This window comes from Odocoileus virginianus, chromosome 13 (assembly GCF_023699985.2).
Source record: "Odocoileus virginianus isolate 20LAN1187 ecotype Illinois chromosome 13, Ovbor_1.2, whole genome shotgun sequence".
Taxonomy (NCBI): Eukaryota; Metazoa; Chordata; class Mammalia; order Artiodactyla; family Cervidae; genus Odocoileus; species Odocoileus virginianus.
Window position 1 is genome coordinate 63,071,123 of NC_069686.1, and position 18,525 is coordinate 63,089,647.

General features: G+C 44.9%; 1 long non-coding RNA gene across 5 annotated transcripts in view; it reads left to right on the forward strand.

Annotated features, from left to right (window-relative positions):
- LOC110141334 (uncharacterized) overlaps positions 1-18,046 on the forward strand; it is a 58,221-nt gene extending 40,175 nt beyond the window's left edge. For all 5 annotated transcript variants that reach the window (XR_011491034.1, XR_011491033.1, XR_011491036.1 and 2 more), the window contains exon 4: positions 17,765-18,046. This is a non-coding gene — a long non-coding RNA (uncharacterized lncRNA). The remainder of the gene's footprint in view (positions 1-17,764) is intronic.
- Positions 18,047-18,525: the final 479 nt, after the last annotated feature.

The following is an 18,525-nucleotide window of genomic DNA, read 5'->3' on the forward strand; positions in this document are numbered from 1 at the left end:
ATATGGACTGTAGCCTGCCAGACTCCTCTGTCCGTGGGATTCTTCAGGCAAGAAGACCAGAATGGGTGCCATGCCCTCCTCCAGAGGATACTCCTGACCCAGGGATCAAACCCAGGTCTTTTAGTCTCCTGCACTGGCAGGCAGACTCTTTACCTCTAGTGTCACTGAAGAATTCAGTTCAGTTCAGTTCTCTCAGTCGTGGCTGACTCTTTGCGACACCGTGAACCTCAGCACACCAGGCCTCCCTGTCCATCACAAACTCCCGGAGTTTGTTTAAACCCATGTCCATCAAGTCAGTGATGCCATCCAACCACCTCATCCTCTGTCGTCCCCTCCTCCTCCTGCCCTCAATCTTTTCCAGCATCAGGGTCTTTTCAAATGAGTCAGCTGTTCGCATCAGGTGGCCACAGTACTGGAGTTTCAGCTTCAGCATCAGTCCTTCCAGTGAACACCCAGGACTGATCTACTTTAGGATGGACTGGTTGTATCTCCTTGCAGTCCAAGGGACTCTCAAGAGTCTTCTCCAACACCACAGTTCAAAAGCATCAATTCTTTGGCGTTCAGGTTTCTTTGTAGTCCAACTCTCACATCCATACATGACCACTGGAAAAACCATAGCTTTGACTAGACGAACCTTTGTTGGCAAAGTAATGTGTCTGCTTTTTAATATGCTGTCTAGGTTGGTCATAACTTTCCTTCCAAGGAGTAAGTGTCTTTTAATTTCATGGCTGCAATCACCATCTGCAGTGATTTTGGAGCCCAGAAAAATAAAGTCAGCCACTGTTTCCACAGTTTTCCCATCTATTTGCCATGAAGTGATGGGACTGGATGCCATGATCTTAGTTTTCTGAATGTTGAGCTTTAAGCCAACTCTTTTCCACTTTTCTCTTTCACTTTCATCAAGAGGCTCTTTAGTTCTTCTTCACTTTCTGCCAGAAGGGTGGTGTTATCTGCATATCTGAGGTTATTGATATTTCTCCTGGCAATCTTGATTCCAGCTTGTGCTTCTTCCAGCCCAGTGTTTCTCATGATGTACTCTGCATATAAGTTAAATAAGCAGGGTGACAATATACAGCCTTGACGTACTCCTTTTCCTATTTGGAACCAGTCTGTCATTCCAAGTCCAGTTCTAACTGTTGCTTCCTGACCTGCATACAGGCTTCTCAAGAGGCAGGTCAGGTGGTCTGGTATTCCTATCTCTTTCAGAATTTTCCAAGTTTACTGTGATCCACATAGTCAAAGGTTTTGGCATAGTCAGTAAAGCAGAAATAGATGCTTTTCCGGATCTTTCTTGCTTTTTCAATGATCCAGTGGATGTTGGCAATTTGATCTCTGGTTTCTCCGCCTTTTCTGAAACCATCTTGAACATCTGGAAGTTCATGGTTCACGTATTGCTGAAGCCTGGCTTGGAGAATTTTGAGCATTACTTTACTAGCGTGTGAGATGAGTGCAATTGTGTGGTAGTTTGAGCATTCTTTGGCATTGCCTTTCTTTGGGATTAGAATGAAAACTGACCTTTTCCAGTCCTGTGGCCACTGCTGAGTTTTGCAAATTTGCTGGCATATTGAGTGCAGCACTTTCACAGCATCATCTTTCAGGATTTGAAATAGCTCAACTGGAATTCCATCACCTTCACTAGCTTTGTTTGTAGTGATGCTTCCTAAGGCCCACTTGACTTCACATTCCAGGATGTCTGGCTCTAGGTGAGTGATCACACCATTGTGATTATCTGGGTCATGAAGATCTTTTTTGTACAGTTCTTCTGTGTATTCTTGCCACCTCTTCTTAATATCTTCTGCTTCTGTTAGGTCCATACCATTTCTGTCTTTTATTGAGCCCATCTTTGCATGAAATGTTCCTTTGGTATTAGTCAAAAAGGAAAGTTATGTGCCGCTTTATTAACCAGAGCTAGTTCCAGAAACGCCAAAGCAAGCTCAAGGTAGCCCTAGGCTGGGAAACAGTATAGGCTTCAGGTGAGAGTGTGGTTTCTACACCTGAACCCAAATGCTTGCCTTCAGCAACTACTGAGGGTCAGAGCTGGGACTTGAGTTCAGGCAGTTTGGCTCACTGGGTAGACTGCTGTTGCCATCGGACAGATGGTGAAATGGAGTTTCAGAGGAGTTGAGTGACTTGCTTAGAGTTGCACAGTTGGTAAGTGATGGAGTCAGAGTTTAAACCCAGCCCCATGGGCCATAGAGCTGGGGCTGCTTGACTCCAGGTTCTGCCCTTTAGGACAGCTATAACGGATGAGGTCTACACTGGGTGCTTGTGATAATTTCATCCTTGGGATAAGTGTAGCACTTTCTCCAGTACTCTCCATGAGTGGCATGGCCCTTGCTTTGATGCATAATTTCCTGTTGAGTGTCAGAAAGCCTTTCATGTGATTTTTGGTTTCATCTTATACATGAACTCAAACCTCCATTATGAGTGAAGACAAAAAGTGAACGGTTGATTTGCTTAAAAATTGCCAAGACAGCTAGAGGTGGGTCTGGTCTTAAACGCAACATTCTCAACCGAGGGCCAGGCATTCATTGTTCAACCATCTTTGGGATGTGGTCAGGGCATCTATTCCCCTTTCCACGTTCTCAAATTGGGGGTGGAGGACGGGAAATCATATGGATACACTGGTAATATTTTCATGCTGTTTCTGCTAAAAGTCAAACCTGTGCTGCTACCATGGCTGTTTCTGGCATCTCTGTTGAGCTATTTATCCTACGTCCATATCACGCACACCATTTACACACGCAGAAATGCAATCTATGCATTTGAAGGATGGTTATGATCAGGGCTGCTCTATTACTTTACAAAAAGGTCCAGGAAATATGGTGTTTTTCTCAAAATGCCAATATAAAAGTTGATATAAAGATTGGTGATGTGTAAGCTTTGACATTACATAAAAATATATAGGCATTGTAAAAGTTAACAACCGTTTTATTTATAATTATATTGCAGATTGGGATTTTTATATCCACATTGTCAACAGTAACCTTTCTGCCTTCCCTTCCTTCTTGGCCACAAATGTTTATGCTAGGTTTTCATGTCTGTGTTTGCTTCTGTCACACCAGAGCTCACAGTGTCTTTCCCGAGTCTCAGTCTATGCGTGTCACCCACTGTCCCCCCAGGAAAAACAGTTCTCATCCCACTGCATCCATAATTCTTGGGGTCCTACTGTTTGCTATTTTGTTACTGCCATGTAAGTACAAAGCATAGTTTTCTCATTCTCGACATCCTCATATTAATAATAATGCTTTTGGATTGTCACATCTGTCTTGCAAGATAGAAAAGTTACATTCAGCTGAAATTTGAGTCCCTGGATTAAGAAATGTCCGTTATGTGACTCTTACGGGTTTATAAGGATGAAGATTCAAACTCTTCTCTTCGCATGCGTATGAGGAAGATAATAGCACATCTTTATCCTTTGCTCAGTGCTGCTTTAAGGGAAAAAATACCTCATCTTAAATATTTGTTCTTCCCTACAAAAGATTCCCTATTGAACAGGGAGCTATTACTTTTAGTTGGCAGAAAACCACTTCGGAGGAGCATTTAAAGTGGGAAGAGAAAAGCTATAGCCATATAATATGTGGAACTATTGACCCTGGAATAATGCTACTTTCTTTTTTCCAGTTTCTTTATAAATTGAAGTATAGTTAATTTACAATGTTGTGTTAGTTTCAAGAGTACAGCAAAGTGATTCAGTTATACAAACACACATGTGTATTTTCAAATTATCAAGGATTTTAGAGTTAGTGGGTAGGAAAAGTAATTTTTTGTGAGCATCTGCCATGTGATGTTCCCCTTATTCAGACATCACACATATTATCTCATCTCATCTTTGTGTAAACCCTGCAAAAGCATTGTCCCTGTTTATGGACAAAGAATGAAAGCTCAGAGAAGTTGAACAATTTGTCTAAGTCAATACAGCTGGAAAACAGTACAGTTGGGATTGAAACCCTGAGTAGGTCTGAATCCAGAATCTGAACCAGGATCATCTTTTCTATCTTTTGGGTCTTGGAACCAGTGGCTGGAAATCCAGAGATCCCAGTTAACTTGAAGAATGTCAGAATGCTGTTTGGCGAAGCTTTGGTTCTGCTGGAGAGCTCCGCAGGACACCTTCGAGCTCGCCTCTGAAGGCAGTCTGTGAAAGGGTTTCCAGCGTGGGGCTGCGAGCTGTCCCCTCCACCACTGTTCTCTAGTCTCAGGGGGTGTTACAGGGCTGAGATTTATCTTTGAAAAAGAAAAGATCAGAGGCACAGGCTATGAAATGCAGATATTGTTTCAGCAGCCCGCATTCCCCTATTTCACTGCTGTCTATGCACTTGTCTTCCTCTTAAAACAGAATATAGAAACTACTTGGCCTCAGTGAGATGGTTGCCTATTTGGATGAGATCATGACGAGATGAAATTATCATGGCAGGCACTTGACAGTTGCTTTATTAATTAGGCTGCTTTATTTAGCAGACATTCTCCACATCATTCTGCCTTCTGCATGTGCAGGAGAGGCAGCTACTTGTGTGCTGTGAATTGGGGAGTGCTGGGGGGTGGGTGGGGGCCTCATCCTAGAGTATCTATGGCTTGCTGCCCAGCATCACGAGACAGTATGACATCACATGTCACTAGTCCAGGAAAAGATAACAATTCAAAAAAGTACACATGGATGGACCTAGACAGTGTCATATGGTGTGAAGTCAGAAAGAGGAAAACAAACACTGTATTAACTCACATCTGTGGAATCTGAAAAATGGTACAGATGATCTTGTTTGCAAAGCAGAAGTAGAGACACAGGCATAGAGAACAGATGTATGGATATCAAGGAGGAAAGGGGCTGGTGGGAGAACCTGCGAGGTTGGGGTTGACGCATATACACTATTGAAGCTGCGTGTAGAGCAGGTAACTGGTGAGACTGTGCTGTGAGCAGAGGAGACTCCGCCTGCTGCTCTGTGCTGATCTGAGAGAAAGGAAGTCCGAAAGGGAGAAGACAGATGTACTAACATGTGTACGGTTGATTCATTTTCCTGAGCAGTAGGATCTAGCACTGCAGCAGAATCTGTAGTTGTAAAGTAACTATACTCCAGTAAAAATTAATTAAAAAAAAACCCTCCAAATTCAAAGTACAATTTCTACTAAGTGCACAGTGAAAGTGAAAATTGCTGTCATGTCTGACTCTTTGCAACCCCATGAACTATATAGTGTATGGAATTCTCCAGGCCATAATACTGGAGTGAATAGCCTTTCCCTTCTCCAGGGCATCTTCCCAACCCAGGGATCGAACCCAGGTCTCCCGCATTGTGGGCAGATTCTTTACCATCTGAGCCACAAGGGAAGCCCAAGAATACTGGAGTGGGTAGTCTGTCCCTTCTCCAGCAGATCTTCCCAACCCAGGAATCGAACCGAGGTCTCCTGCATTGCAGGTGGATTCTTTACCAACTGAGCTATCAAGGAAACCCTATCTTAAGTAGGGGGCCATCTGTGTTATTCTCTGCCCCATTATTTAGCAGCTGCTCCGTTTCTCCGGGTCCTGGTAGAGTCCGTACAGTAACCCTGATCACGGCCTGTTGGTTGAGAAGAAGGCGGAGCTCAGAGTGGCCAGTAAGCCATCTCAGGTTAAAGTTCAGTGGGCCAGTCGTTGAGCCCTTCCAGTAAAGGTGCTACCGCTTTGTTCTAGTATTAGTATTAGTCGCTCAGGCATGTCCGACTCTTTGCGACCCCGTGGACTGCCGCCCACCAGGCTCCTCTGTCCATGAGACTTTCCAGGCAAGGATGCTGAAGTAGGTTGCCATCTCCTTCTCCAGGGGACCTTCCCAACCCAGGGATCGAACTCGGCTCTCCTACACTGCAGGCAGATCCTTTACCGACTGAGCTACAAGGGAAGCCCAACAGACCTCAAAACCAGCAGACTCCAAACTGATGGAGATGTGAAGATAAATTCTGAAAGTTGGTTATAGGAATATCAGTAAAGATGCTACTCCTGCCTTCATGGCTTCCTTCTCCACCTTTACACTTGACTGTCAGAGACAAAGTCCTTTGCTAACTGCTGTATTTTATGATTGCTTCACAACTATGCACAGGGTTGTCTCTGAACTGGTTCCACACTGAATTTTTAACAGACCACTGCAATTTTCTAGAAGGTCATCTGTTCCTGCATAGTGGGTAAAGTGGTAAGAATGATAAATGCCAAGGGCACAAGTCTATTGCCTCACTCATGCTGCTGAAATAAATTTTCTTTTTGTGAGAAGCAATGCTATGTAGAAGCAGTAGATTGGTGATAACAAAGCTGCTCAGTAGGTTCAGTGATGAGAGCTAAGCTTCTGCCAGAGAAGGCATATCCATCTCCAGAGTGTTTCTCTTCTAGTGAGGGGAAACTGCTGACCCTTCGTGAGAAGGGTCCCAGTATAATGCAACTGCCACCAGGCGTCTGGCTGGTTCTCTAGGGAATGATGCCATATTGTGAACATGGTTTCGGTTTGGGCAGGTGAGGGCTTTGGCAATTGGAGCAGCCAGCAGAGATCAGTGTTGTTGAATCGATGCATAACTTCAGTCTGTGTCCTGGCTGCATGACTCAGGAATCCATTGAGCAAGCCCTGGGATATCTGGGGAAATAGGCTGCCTTGTCTAGAATGGATCAACTTCTTTACCCGATGATGGAGACCAGTGTCTACAGTAGGCTCCCTCTGGTAAAGAGTTGTATGGAAAACAGGAATCTCCATCCTCTGCTCATCCTGACAAATTTACCCTACCTCCTCCTCAGAGCTCCCTACCACCATTTCTCTGAATTTAACCCCTTTCTGGCCACAAGTCAATGCAGATCTATTCCTCTGACCATCTCGCCTTCCAGGCATTGTTTAATTCTGCAGATCATACCAGTAGAATTCGACCTTAGAGCCTAACCCTGTTTGTTATGAAAAAGCTGGAGCACTGATTAAGAAAGAGTAGAGATATCACCTCATACCAGTCAGAATGGTCATCATAAAAAACCTATTAGCAATACACTGTTGGTGGGAATGTAAATTGGTATAGCCACTATTGAAACTAATATGGAGATTCCTTAAAAAACTAAAACTAGAGCTGCCATGTGATCCAACACTCTCACTCCTGGGCATATATCTGGAGAAAACCATGTTTCAGAAGGATATGTGCACCCTAATGTTCATTGCAGTATTGTTTACAAGAGCCAAGACTTGAAGTAGCCTAAATGTCCACTGACAGATGAATGAGTAAAGAAGATGGGGTATATATATAAATGGAACACTGCTGTTCTTGTTTAGCCACTAAGTTGTGTCCAAATATTTTTGACACCATGGACTCTAGCCCACCAGGCTCCTCTGTCCATGGAATTCTCCAGGCAAGAATACTGGAACGGGTAGCCATCCCCTTCTCCAGGGGATCTTCCCAACCCAGGAATCAAACCCATATCTCCTGCTTGGCAGGAAGATTCTTTACCACTGAACCCCTTGGGAAGATCCCCACAATGGAATAATACTCAACAATAAAAAGAATGGAATCATGTCATTTGAAACAACATGGATGGATCTGGAGATTATCATTCAAAGTGTAGTAAGTCACACAGAGAAAGCAAACATCATATGATATTGCTTACAAGTGAAATCTAAAAAAAATGATAGAAATGAACTTATTTACAAAAGCAACAGACTCACAGTTTTAGACACCAAGCTTGCGGTTACTAAAAGGGAAGGGTGGGGGAAGGAATAAGTTACGAGTTTGAGATTGACATATACACATTGTTATGTTTGAAATAGATAATCAACAAGGACCTACTGTATAGCATGGGAACTCTGCTTAATACTCTGTAATAACTTAAATGGGAAAAGAATTTGAAAAAGATTAGATATATGTATAACTGAACTACTTTATCGTACACTTAAAACAAACACAACATTGCTCATCAATGGTACTCCAATATAAAAGAAAAAGAAGAAAAAGAAAGAAAAGAAAGAGCAGACATTGAGAACTGAACTGGGGACATTGCCTGAATTCTGCTGAAGCCGGTTTTTCAGGCCTCCAGTCTGCTTCGAGCCTCTCTTCTCTGGTGAGGTCAGTCTTCCCTTGTACATATACTCTGCAAAGTCTCTGCCTTGACTCATAAAGGAATGTGGATATTCTCAGGCTCCATCCCCACACCTTTGCTTTGCCTCCAGACTCAGGACCCTGGATGGATCTCTGCAGATTCTGGGGAGACGAGCATAAGCAATAGCTGTTGATGGCCTCAGCTGCTTGCCACTGAAGGCAGGATTCCTAGGAGAGGTTCTAGCAGCCACCACAGAGCCTCTTGCTTGCTGTCTGTCCAAGAACTAGTGCCTGCCCACTGCTGTTGCAGTGGCAGCTGCTGCTTCTTTCCGCCGTCCAAATATGTCAGGAGAGTTTCTCCTTGGATGATCGAAAAAGAAACCGCCCTGGCCAAGAGCCTGGGAGATATGATTTCCAGCCTTCTGCCCCTGTGCCACGTGAGAGAGTATCGGTTAGTAGAGTGGGTGATATCTCCCCCTCGAAGGACCTACAAGGCATACACTTGAGTAGAAAGTGAGCTGGTAACAGAGGAAAGAAGGAGCATTCCTGTAAATGAGCTATTTGGAAGGTTAGAAAGGAGATAAAGAAAAGAAAAATTGGATGGAGAGTATTTCCTATCATAAGAAATAGTTTCATTATTGTCCTTGATTGAAACGATAGTTCCCAAGGACAGATGAATGATATAGTTGGCCCCACAGAGGTAGCTTATATCGTGGTGGAGACCAGTTTCTAAAAATTAATAAATTGCCAAAGATTCCTTGAATGCTGTTAAGGGAAGCAATTCTCTGCGGGATTTACTCAGGTTGGTTTTGTTTGTAGGAAGGCTGAGGTCTTTCTCTCCCTGACGGGCACTCTCTTAGGCATGAAATGTGTTCTGGAAAAGCCGGGGAAGCAAGAGAGGCAAGCAATGAGTGGGACACACGTGTTTGTTAAGAGCTTTTAACAAAGCATCCGGGAGGGGCATCTGTTATGAACAGTGGGAGCTAAATTGCACTATTTTGTTTCTCTTGGTACATGCAGAGAAATGAGCCCACACGTCCCCTTTGGTATGATCGTGGAGATATGAGCTCTTTGGAAAAATGAAGGATTTCACGTTTGAAATATGTGTAGTTTCTTGGCATCCATACCCAGAACGTCTGAGGATGAATAATGCATGCATGATTATTCCTGATTAATTTTTTAATCCTCAATATTGCACCAACTGGGAGAGTGTTGGCATGTTAACATCTTCAACAATAACAGGGAACAAAGATTCTGTTTCAGCCATCAGAAGCAAACTCAACTCTGTAGGCAAAGGGGACTGATGTCTAGGGAGATCCCAATCTACCTTCATGTGCAGAAATCAAAGAAAGACCCTGAGATGAAGTAGAAAAAACACAGTGGACTCATGTCAAGATTTTTTTAAGGAAGTAAGATAAAGTCAGTGGGAGCTTTTCACCAAAAAGGTGATCCCACATTGGCAAAGTTAGAGGGAGAGCCTGAATTACAGGGGGGGGGGCGGTGGTCTCAGGGAGCCACACTGGTGGGCAGGATGATGGCACTGGGGAGGGAGGAGAGTGGGAAGTGAAAGATGCAAGGAAGGGTCCTCACAGGGTCAGGGTTAGGGTTAGGGCTGGGGAGATCAGTTTGTATCTACACTGCAGACAGTGGCGGAGTCCTGGACTGGCATTTCCAAGTCGTGTGGGTGGAGACTGAGTTGGCAAATCAAACCCACAGTGCCAGGCCTGGGAGTCCCGGGAGAGCAGGTTGTGCCCAGGAACTGCCGTCCTGTGGGGCACGATGCCAGTGAAAGCCCCCCGCCTCTTCCTCGTGGCGGTCTTCTTTGTAACGGCCCTTCTAGGACCACTTTCTCTGAGGGCAACCTGTGCGAGTGAGGCTCCAACTTTGTGGATGTGGGGAGTCCACGGTCCTGGTCGCCCACAAACATGCCTTTGTTCCCATCACCTGAAGCAGTTCTGCTGTTTTCTATTCTCTTACTCCTGCTGGGGCCTGTCACCCAAGAACTGCATCCTGTTGAAGGGTGTGATTATGTCAAAGAAGGCTGCTTCAGTTACAGGTGACAGAAAATTAACTCAAGCTGGCTTGAGTTGCTTTTTAAAAATGAATTTCATTGCCTTGTAGAACTGAAATGTACAGAGATGGATATAGGTTCAAAAACATTAGCATACGTTTTTTTGAACATGGGATTCTGGGTGGGTAGGCGAAATGGATGGGGGTGATTGAAAGGTACAAACCTCTGGCTGTAAAATAAATAAGTCATAAGGATGTCACATGCAACATGGTAACTATAGTTATAAATACTTTATGGTATAACTGACAGTTTCAAAAATAAAAAGCCTAAAACAAACAAACAAATGTAAACCCCCACACAACAGAAGACAGAGAATCAAATGATGGCATGAATCATGGGGACACAAATGCCCAACCTCACTCATCTCTGATCATCTCTGACCTGATGTCATCCTTAGGCAGGTTTTCTTTCTATGGCCGTGGACCTACAGTTTCATGAACTCGGGTCCAGAAGTAAAATAAGTTCCCTTTTCCAAGGCCTGAGTTTGGGTCTTTCTAATGCATCCCTGGTCTAATCTCTGCGGCTGGGTTGGGGGAGGGGGTTGCGTCCAGTGTTTTAATTGGCCACACCTAGCTCTTGTATCCATTCCAGAAACAAGGAGGATTTATTACACTTGAGCTACTTAAACTGGAAGGTTTAGAAGCTGGAGGATTCCTTGAAGTAAACTAGGGTTCCCTTCTGTAAGAAGGGGGAGATAAAAAGATCCAATGTGTATGGGGAGCCGCTGAAGATAACAGTGATGAGGCTGGCTCATGAAGCATCTAGACGAGCAGGAGCAAGTCTCAGTTACGAATGTCATTTGATTGGAATGGCTCTGCCTGAAACATGGGTTGAGAAGGATGCTGAGGTTGCCTAGGTATGCAGTAACTGATAAGCAGTGTCTATCACAGATGCAGAAGCATGGGCTGGTGTTAGAAGTGCCATGGACTAACTAGCTCTGACGGAGAAGGTACCTTTATTTGGCCACGCTGATCACGAATGCCTTTAAAATGAGAGTGATTTTTTTTCCTTCAAAAAAGAATATGAAACAGGATAAAATTTTTCCTGCCGAAGATGAGCAATATATTCAAGCATCACTTGTTCTGATGAAGGTCCCAGGGTATCCCCCTCTCATCTTCCTTCTGTGAAAATTAAGGTAAAGCAGCAAGCTTGGCAAGTATTGTTGAGATCTGGATACAGACTGTGGCCGAAATGCCTGGGGAGTGTTTGAATGCTTCTGCTTCGGGCACAATTACATTGTGAATGAGCCAATTGTGTGGAAGATGTAAAATGTTTCCGAGTGGATTTCTCATCTTGACAAACTGCTCCGCTAACAGCCTGGGAGCACAGATCTCTTTAGCAGTAAAAGGGAACAGGCATTAACAGTGAGAGGCTGGGATGCTAACAGTCCAAGGCCCTCCACCCTCTGCCCAGTACCATCAGCTTCGGTGGCCGGAAGCTGCCCGCCCGCAACTCCAGGCCTCATTACGCATGCTTCTCGGGCCCCCTGTTCCTTGCTCCACAGCTCCGCCTCCTGCATCTGGCAGAACCTAATGAAGACACTTGGCTTCACTTCTCACAACTGCTGCTCGGGCACAAGTCAGAGTCCTCTGATGCCTGAGTGTCTGGGGGGCCCAGCGGCATGTGGCCATCAGGGTTGTGGCTCAGAGACGTGGTTTTGTTGCAGGAAGGGAGACCCCTTCCAGGGCCGGAAACTGGGCTCTTGTCTAACACTCGGAAATGAATTGTCCGAGGAGACACATGCTGACAAAGCAAGAGACTTTATTGGGAAAGGGCACCCGGGTGGAGAGCAGGAGGTAAGGGAACCCGGGAGAACTGCTCTGCTGGGTGGCTCACAGTCTCGGGTTTCATGGTGATGGGATTAGTTTCCGGGTGGCTTTGGCCAATCATTCTAATTCAGAGTCTTTCCTGGTGGCGCACGCATCGCTCAGCCAAGATGGATGCTAGCGAGAGGGATTCTGGGAAGTGGACGGGCAGGCAGGGTCTCTTCTCGACCTTTCCTGAACTCTTCCGGCTGGTGGTGGCTTATTAGTTCTGTATTCCTTATCAGGATTTCCTGTCATAAAACAACTCATGCAAATGGTTACTATGGTGCCTGGCTAGGGTGGGCGGTTTCAATCTGTGTGCTTCCCCTAACAGTTTCAGGGCCGCACTCTGTCTGGGACCCATTCAGCAACACCCTTGACTGTCTTATCCAGGCATAAGGACGCAGAAATAAACATCACCAGTCCGCATCCTCCAAGACCATCTAGTCTGTGACCAAAGACAGGTCCCTCATGTATAAGTCGTAACACAGAACGCCGAGTTCCAAAAGAAGGAGTAGATCTGAGGAGGCTGCTTGAAGACACAGTAATGAATGTAGGTGTGTATTACATCCTGATGCTCCTGCTCATTCTATTTTAATGGAAAGAACAAATCTGAAGCCGCGTTAGATCGGTTTCTTTTACTTTAACCATTGTATTCTGTTGCTTCCAGTTAAGAATGCTGCTTATAACCTGAAATATACAGGGTAGCCCATTCTCAAGGCTCTTATCTTCAAGAGCATAACACTTTCCCCTTCATAAATAAAAAGTTGCAGAGCAGGGAATCACATGTGCCTTGTTGAAAGTTCACATGAACACCGTGACCTGGACCTATGTGGACAGCTGGAAGAACAAAGGATTCCTACACCAGGAAGTCTGCAATAACCAACCATGCCCCTCCCTCAACGTGCCCTTAAAGACACCGCTGAAACCCTTTGGGGAGCTCAGGGTTTTGGGGGGCGTGAGCCACTTGTTCTCCTTGGACGGACCTGCAGGGAGCCTTTCTCTGCTCCAAACTCCAATGTTTGGTGTCCTCTGTCCTCGCTGTGTGTTGGGCACATGAAGTTGAGTTAGAGAGCTGTGTGAAATGGACAGGTCCCGTGTTTACCGCCCTCAGTTTACAGATGGGGAAACCAAACTTTAGGTTGTATAGCCATTCATTCATTCATTTACCTTTTTCTAGTACCTACTGTGTATCAGCACCTTGCTAAGTACTGTGGATACCGAGATGAGTTGTCCTTCCCACTCTTGATTGAGATGCTCAAGACTATCCCTCAAGAGACACCACTCAGTGAACGGATCCGGGAGAATGAGCACTTGTTCCTCTGTATGAGGTTATCTTCCCCCAAATACTTGGGATGGTGCATTTCATGCATTGCAACCTCAAAGACATGGCATTCCTAAAATGATCTACTCCCCAAAACAGTACTGATGTTTTGCTGTAAGATGTTTCTCTCAGTTCTCTGAGTTTTTGCCAAGATGGAGAGGCAGCTCCTGGTTATATAAATGCAGGTCCACCCTACAGCGGGGACCATCTCTTGTGAACAATGAAAATGACTCCCTAGAATTTTCTCTGTTCAAATGGTTGTTGACATATCCTGGAAGGATTTTTCAGGAAAGCTCTGTAAACACTGGACTTGAGGCCTGTGTTTCCAAAGCCCTCTCTTGTGTTGACTCAGAAGATCTGGAGGCAGAAATCTGTGGGCTCTGCAGGTACTGCATGGACCCCAGCAGCGCCATCAGTGGGTGCTCGGCAGGATGGCTCTGAGCTGCACCCCAGGGAACTCAGGAAAGCCACTGCCCCCTGCCGCTTCCCCTTACCTTGGAATGAACACGGTGGAGTTGCTTTGACTCTTCTCCCAGATGGTGCAAGGCTATAGTCAAGTTATTTTTTCTGAAATCACTTAATACCATTGTTAAACCAGTGATTGGGTTCAGGCACATTTTGACTACTTTCCTGAAAATTTGTTTATAAGGATGTTTTTAAGCTGACAGGGAAAACATTCTTACTTTGTTCCTTCAAATTTAAGCTGTCCTAGCTAGAGACAGGAGAGAGTGGGGGATCTTGTTAGTACCCTTTTGGATGAATTCTGCCTGTTCTAAAGAACAGCATAGAGCCCCATCCCCCTGCCCACCTCCCTACTACTCCCTCCCCCCCCCTACCCTGACCCAACTCAGAGTGCTGAGAAGGTCATCTGGCTGGACCACGAAAAGCTCTCTGGGCTGCCCAAGACCTGTGACCAGCAAAGAAACAGTCTGGGGAGGGTGGGATCATGCAGTCCTGGACTTGGCTGAAGCAGAAGGCCCTCCATGTTGCTAGCACAATGTTTTCTTGCACTTCCCCTCCCCCTGCAGGCTTGAGGGAGCTTTGGAAGGCAGAAAAATGAAGCATACGGCCGGGGGCCGGGTAGAGCTGGAACGGTGTTATACCTCCTGTGTTATCCTGTGCCTAATAAATCTACCTCAGGACTCAGGGAAAGCAAAGACCCTTTCCCACAAAGCTAAGTGACTCTTGCTTTCACCTCTAGAACACACTGTTTGGGCATATGTAGGGTCAGTTATGCCAAGCCCACTTAGGTTTCTCTAAAAAAACTTATTCAGCCTGTCCACTTGACCCCATACTAGCTTGACAAAAGATGAGGAGGTATTGATTAATTTTATTCTATGGTTTTCAACTAATATACAGTAAATCCAGTTTTAGACATAAAATTGGTATCTTTTAGACTTCATGCTTGTGATTGAAGGTTCACTGTATTATCACACACTTTTCTTAGGAAGAAGCTGTTTATTTCCAGAGTCCCCTACTGGGTTGTTGCTGTTCATTGCTCAGGGGTGTCTGACTGTTTGCAAACCCATGGACTGCAGCACACCAGGCTTCCCTGTCTTTCACTATCTCCCAGAGTGTGCTCAAACTCATGTCCATTGAATCGATGATGCCACCCAACCACCTCATTCTCTGTCATCTCCTTCTCCTCCTGCTTCAATCTTTCTCAGTATCAGGTCTTTTCCAATGAGTTGGCTCTTCACATCAGTTGGCCAAAATACTGGAGCTTCAGCTACAGAATAGTTCTGCCAATGAATATTTAGGGTTGATTTCCTTTAGGACTGACTGGTTTGATCTCCTTGTTGTGCAAGGGACTCTCAAGAATCTTCTCCAGTACCACAGTTAGAAAGCATCAATTCTTCAGCACTCAGCGATGTTTATGGTTCAACTCTCACATCCATACATGACTACTGGAAAAACCATAGCTTTGACTATAGGGATCTTTGTTGGCAATGGGATGTCTCTGCTTTTTAATATGTTGTCTAGGTTTCTCACAGCTTTTATTCCAAAGAGAAAGCATCTTTTAATTTCATGGCTGCAGTCACCATCTGCAGTGATTTTGGAGCTGAAGAAAATAAAGTCTGTCACTATTTCCATTTTTTCCCCATCTATTTTCTGTGAAGTGATAGGACCAGATGCCATGATCTTCTTTTTTTTGAAAGCTGAATTTTAAGCCAGCTTTTTCATCTCCTCTTTCACCTTCATCAAGAGGTTCTTTACTTCCTCTTCACTTTCTGTCATTGGGGTGGTGTCATCTGCATATCTGAGGTTATTGCTATTTCTCCTGGAAATCTTGATTCCAACTTGTGCTTCATCCAGCCTGCATTTCACGTGATGTACTCTGCATAAAAGTTAAATAAGTAGTGTGACAATATACAGCCTTGATGTTCTTCTTTCCCAGTTTGAACCAGTCTGTTGTTCCATATCCAGTTCTAACTGTTGCTTCTTGACCTGCATACAGGGTTCTCAGGAGGCAGGTATGGTGGTCTGATATTCTCAGCTCTCTAAGTATTTTCATATGGGACCTCACACAGTAGGGGGCACCATGTAAGGTCACATATGAGAGTGAATGCATGAGAGCCAGATGATTTAGGAGGGAGACCCCTGGACTCTTCATCTCGATTGCCATAGTGGGTTCAAATTTTTAAAAAATTTAAGTATAGTTGATTTATAATATTGTGTTAATTTCTACTGTACAGCAACATTATACATGTATACTTTTTTCATATTTTTGGGTTCAAATTTTGATTTTTCACACTTACTAGTTGTATGTGCATAGGTCAGTTTTAGAAAGCTTCTTACTATCCCGGGAATAATACTGTTTTCCTTGCAAGTTTGCTGCAGGGAGGACTGGATTTGCTCAATAGATGCCATCCCTCATCCTACTGGTTCTTCCCTCATGTATGTGTACTGAGTCATTACAGTCGTGTCTGACTGTTTGCGACCCTATGGACTGCAGCCCGCCAGGCTCCTCTGACCTTGGGATTTTCCAGGCAAGAACACTGGAGTGGGTTGCCAGTGCCCTCCAGATGATCTTCCCCACAACAGGGATCCAAGCCTAGTCTCCATGTCTCCTGCATTGGCAGATGCCTTCTATACCACTGGTGCCCCTTGGGAAGTCCTCTCCTTTGAGAGAGAAGCATAAACAAACTAATATATATCCTCAGAAAATAAAGACCACGTTCAATTTAGTTCTTCACAATGTCACTTGCACTTTGAGAATAGCCTTTCCCTGACCAATAGCCGTTTGGATTTTCGTGAAAGTTTTCCTAGTGTTTTTAACATGCGTGCAATTTGTACTAAGCAAGCCTCTGTGTATGTTTAAATGAGTGACGATGATTTCTGGTCACACAGCCGAGGCCTCTGTTAAGCTATGGATCTAAGACAGAGCTTGTTCAAGTCAGTCTTGATTTATTAAGTATCAGTGATATATTGATACATGGACTCAGATTTGCTTGCTGTCATTGTGCCTTTTGCAGTTCTCTGAAGCCGAGTAGGACCTTGTGGGGCTCCTGGGCACAAAATCCTTTCTGTGTCCCCTGTTTCTGGGTTACAGGAAATAGACTTTATTCAGCTTCCATGGCCTTCCCCAAGTTTCAAAGGACAGGTTCAAACAGTTGCTGATTATGGAAGGAAGGGATGCAGAGATGAGGGAGGAGCAGCCAAGAAACAATAGTGAGGCAGGGTCCTGGTTCTCCCTCAGGGCAGACACATAACAATATCCTGGAGCTCTTTTGCAGGTACTGAACCCCCACCAGTTCAGTTCAGTCGCTTAGTCATGCCCAACTCTGCAACCCCATGGACGCAGCATGCCCGGTGTCCCTGTCTATCACCAACTACCGGAGCTTGCTCAAACTCATGTCCATTGAGTCAGTGATGCCATCCAACCACCTCATCTTCTGTTGTCCCCTTTTCTTCCTGCCTTCAGTCTTTCCCAGCATCAGGAGTCAGTTTTTCCAATGAGTCAGTTCCTTGAATCAGGTGGCCAAAGTATTGGAGTTTCAGCTTCAGCATCAGTCCTTCTAATGAATATTCAGGACTCATTTCCTTTAGGATTGACTGCTTGGATCTCCTTGCAGTCCAAGGGACTCTCAAGAATCTTCTCCAGCACCACTGTTCAAGAGTATCAATTCTTCAATGCTCAGCCTTCTTTATGGTCCAACTCTCACATCCATACCTGACCACTGGAAAAACCATAGCTTTGACTAGATGGACCTTTGTCAGCAGAGTAATGTCTCTGGTTTTTATTTTTTAATATAAATTTATTTATTTTAATTGGAGGCTAATTACTTTACAATATTGTAGTGGTTTTTGCCATACATTCACATGAATCCACCACGGGTGTACATGTGTTCCCCATCCTGATCCCCCCTCCCATCTCCCTCCCCATCCCATCCCTCTGGGTCATCCCAGTGCACCAGCCCTGAGCACCCTGTCTCATGCATCAAACCTGGACTGGTGTTTCATTTCACATATGATAATATACATGTTTCAATGCCATTCTCCCAAATCATCCCACCCTCTGCTTTTTAATATGCTGTCTAGGTGGATGAAACCTCCAGCAGGTGGGCGAAATGAACTGAAGGCTGCCCACAAGTATGCAGACGCCAGACTAGTTGGAAACAGAAGGTTGATGATGGTGACTCCCACCTACCTCACCACTAACGAATCAGAAGAATGTTCGTGAGCCAATCACACCCTCTTTGAGCCATTAGTATAAAAACTCCTCACTACTCCCTCCAGGTTGGGACATACAGTTCTGAGGGCCTGCTATGTCCTCCTTTGCCTGGCAAGCAATAAAGCTATTCTCTTCTACTTTGCCCAAAACTCTGTCTCTGAGATTTAATTTGATGTTGGGGTACAGAGGCTGGATTTGACTTCACTGTTGACTGACCTGCATATCAATAGCTACTTTAGAGTTTCAGGGTTTCATCAGCCTGGGAAGACAACAAAAGGAGTTCAGCATGAAATATTCATCCACAAAAGCCGTGGAAGTGCTGGACCTGTAGCCCAGATGTGCTGCTCCTTTCTCCTGCTGGGTCGTGGTTTCTGTGATGTGCCTTTGAGTCCCTCACTACCTTTTCTGGATCAGTTCAATAAGAGGTGGTGTTGAGAGTCATTAGAAATGACATGGCAATTCCCTTTGTTTGTAAAGTCAATAGGCAGTGTCTGGGCTTTCTCTCTACTATGAGTGAGCTCTTTCTCCCCACTCCCGGATCTGGTCCTGAGAGTCAAGCTTTTTTTTTCCCCCCGAGGATCATTAGCTATCACCAGAACAAGGAAGAGCAACATCTGACCCCCGACTG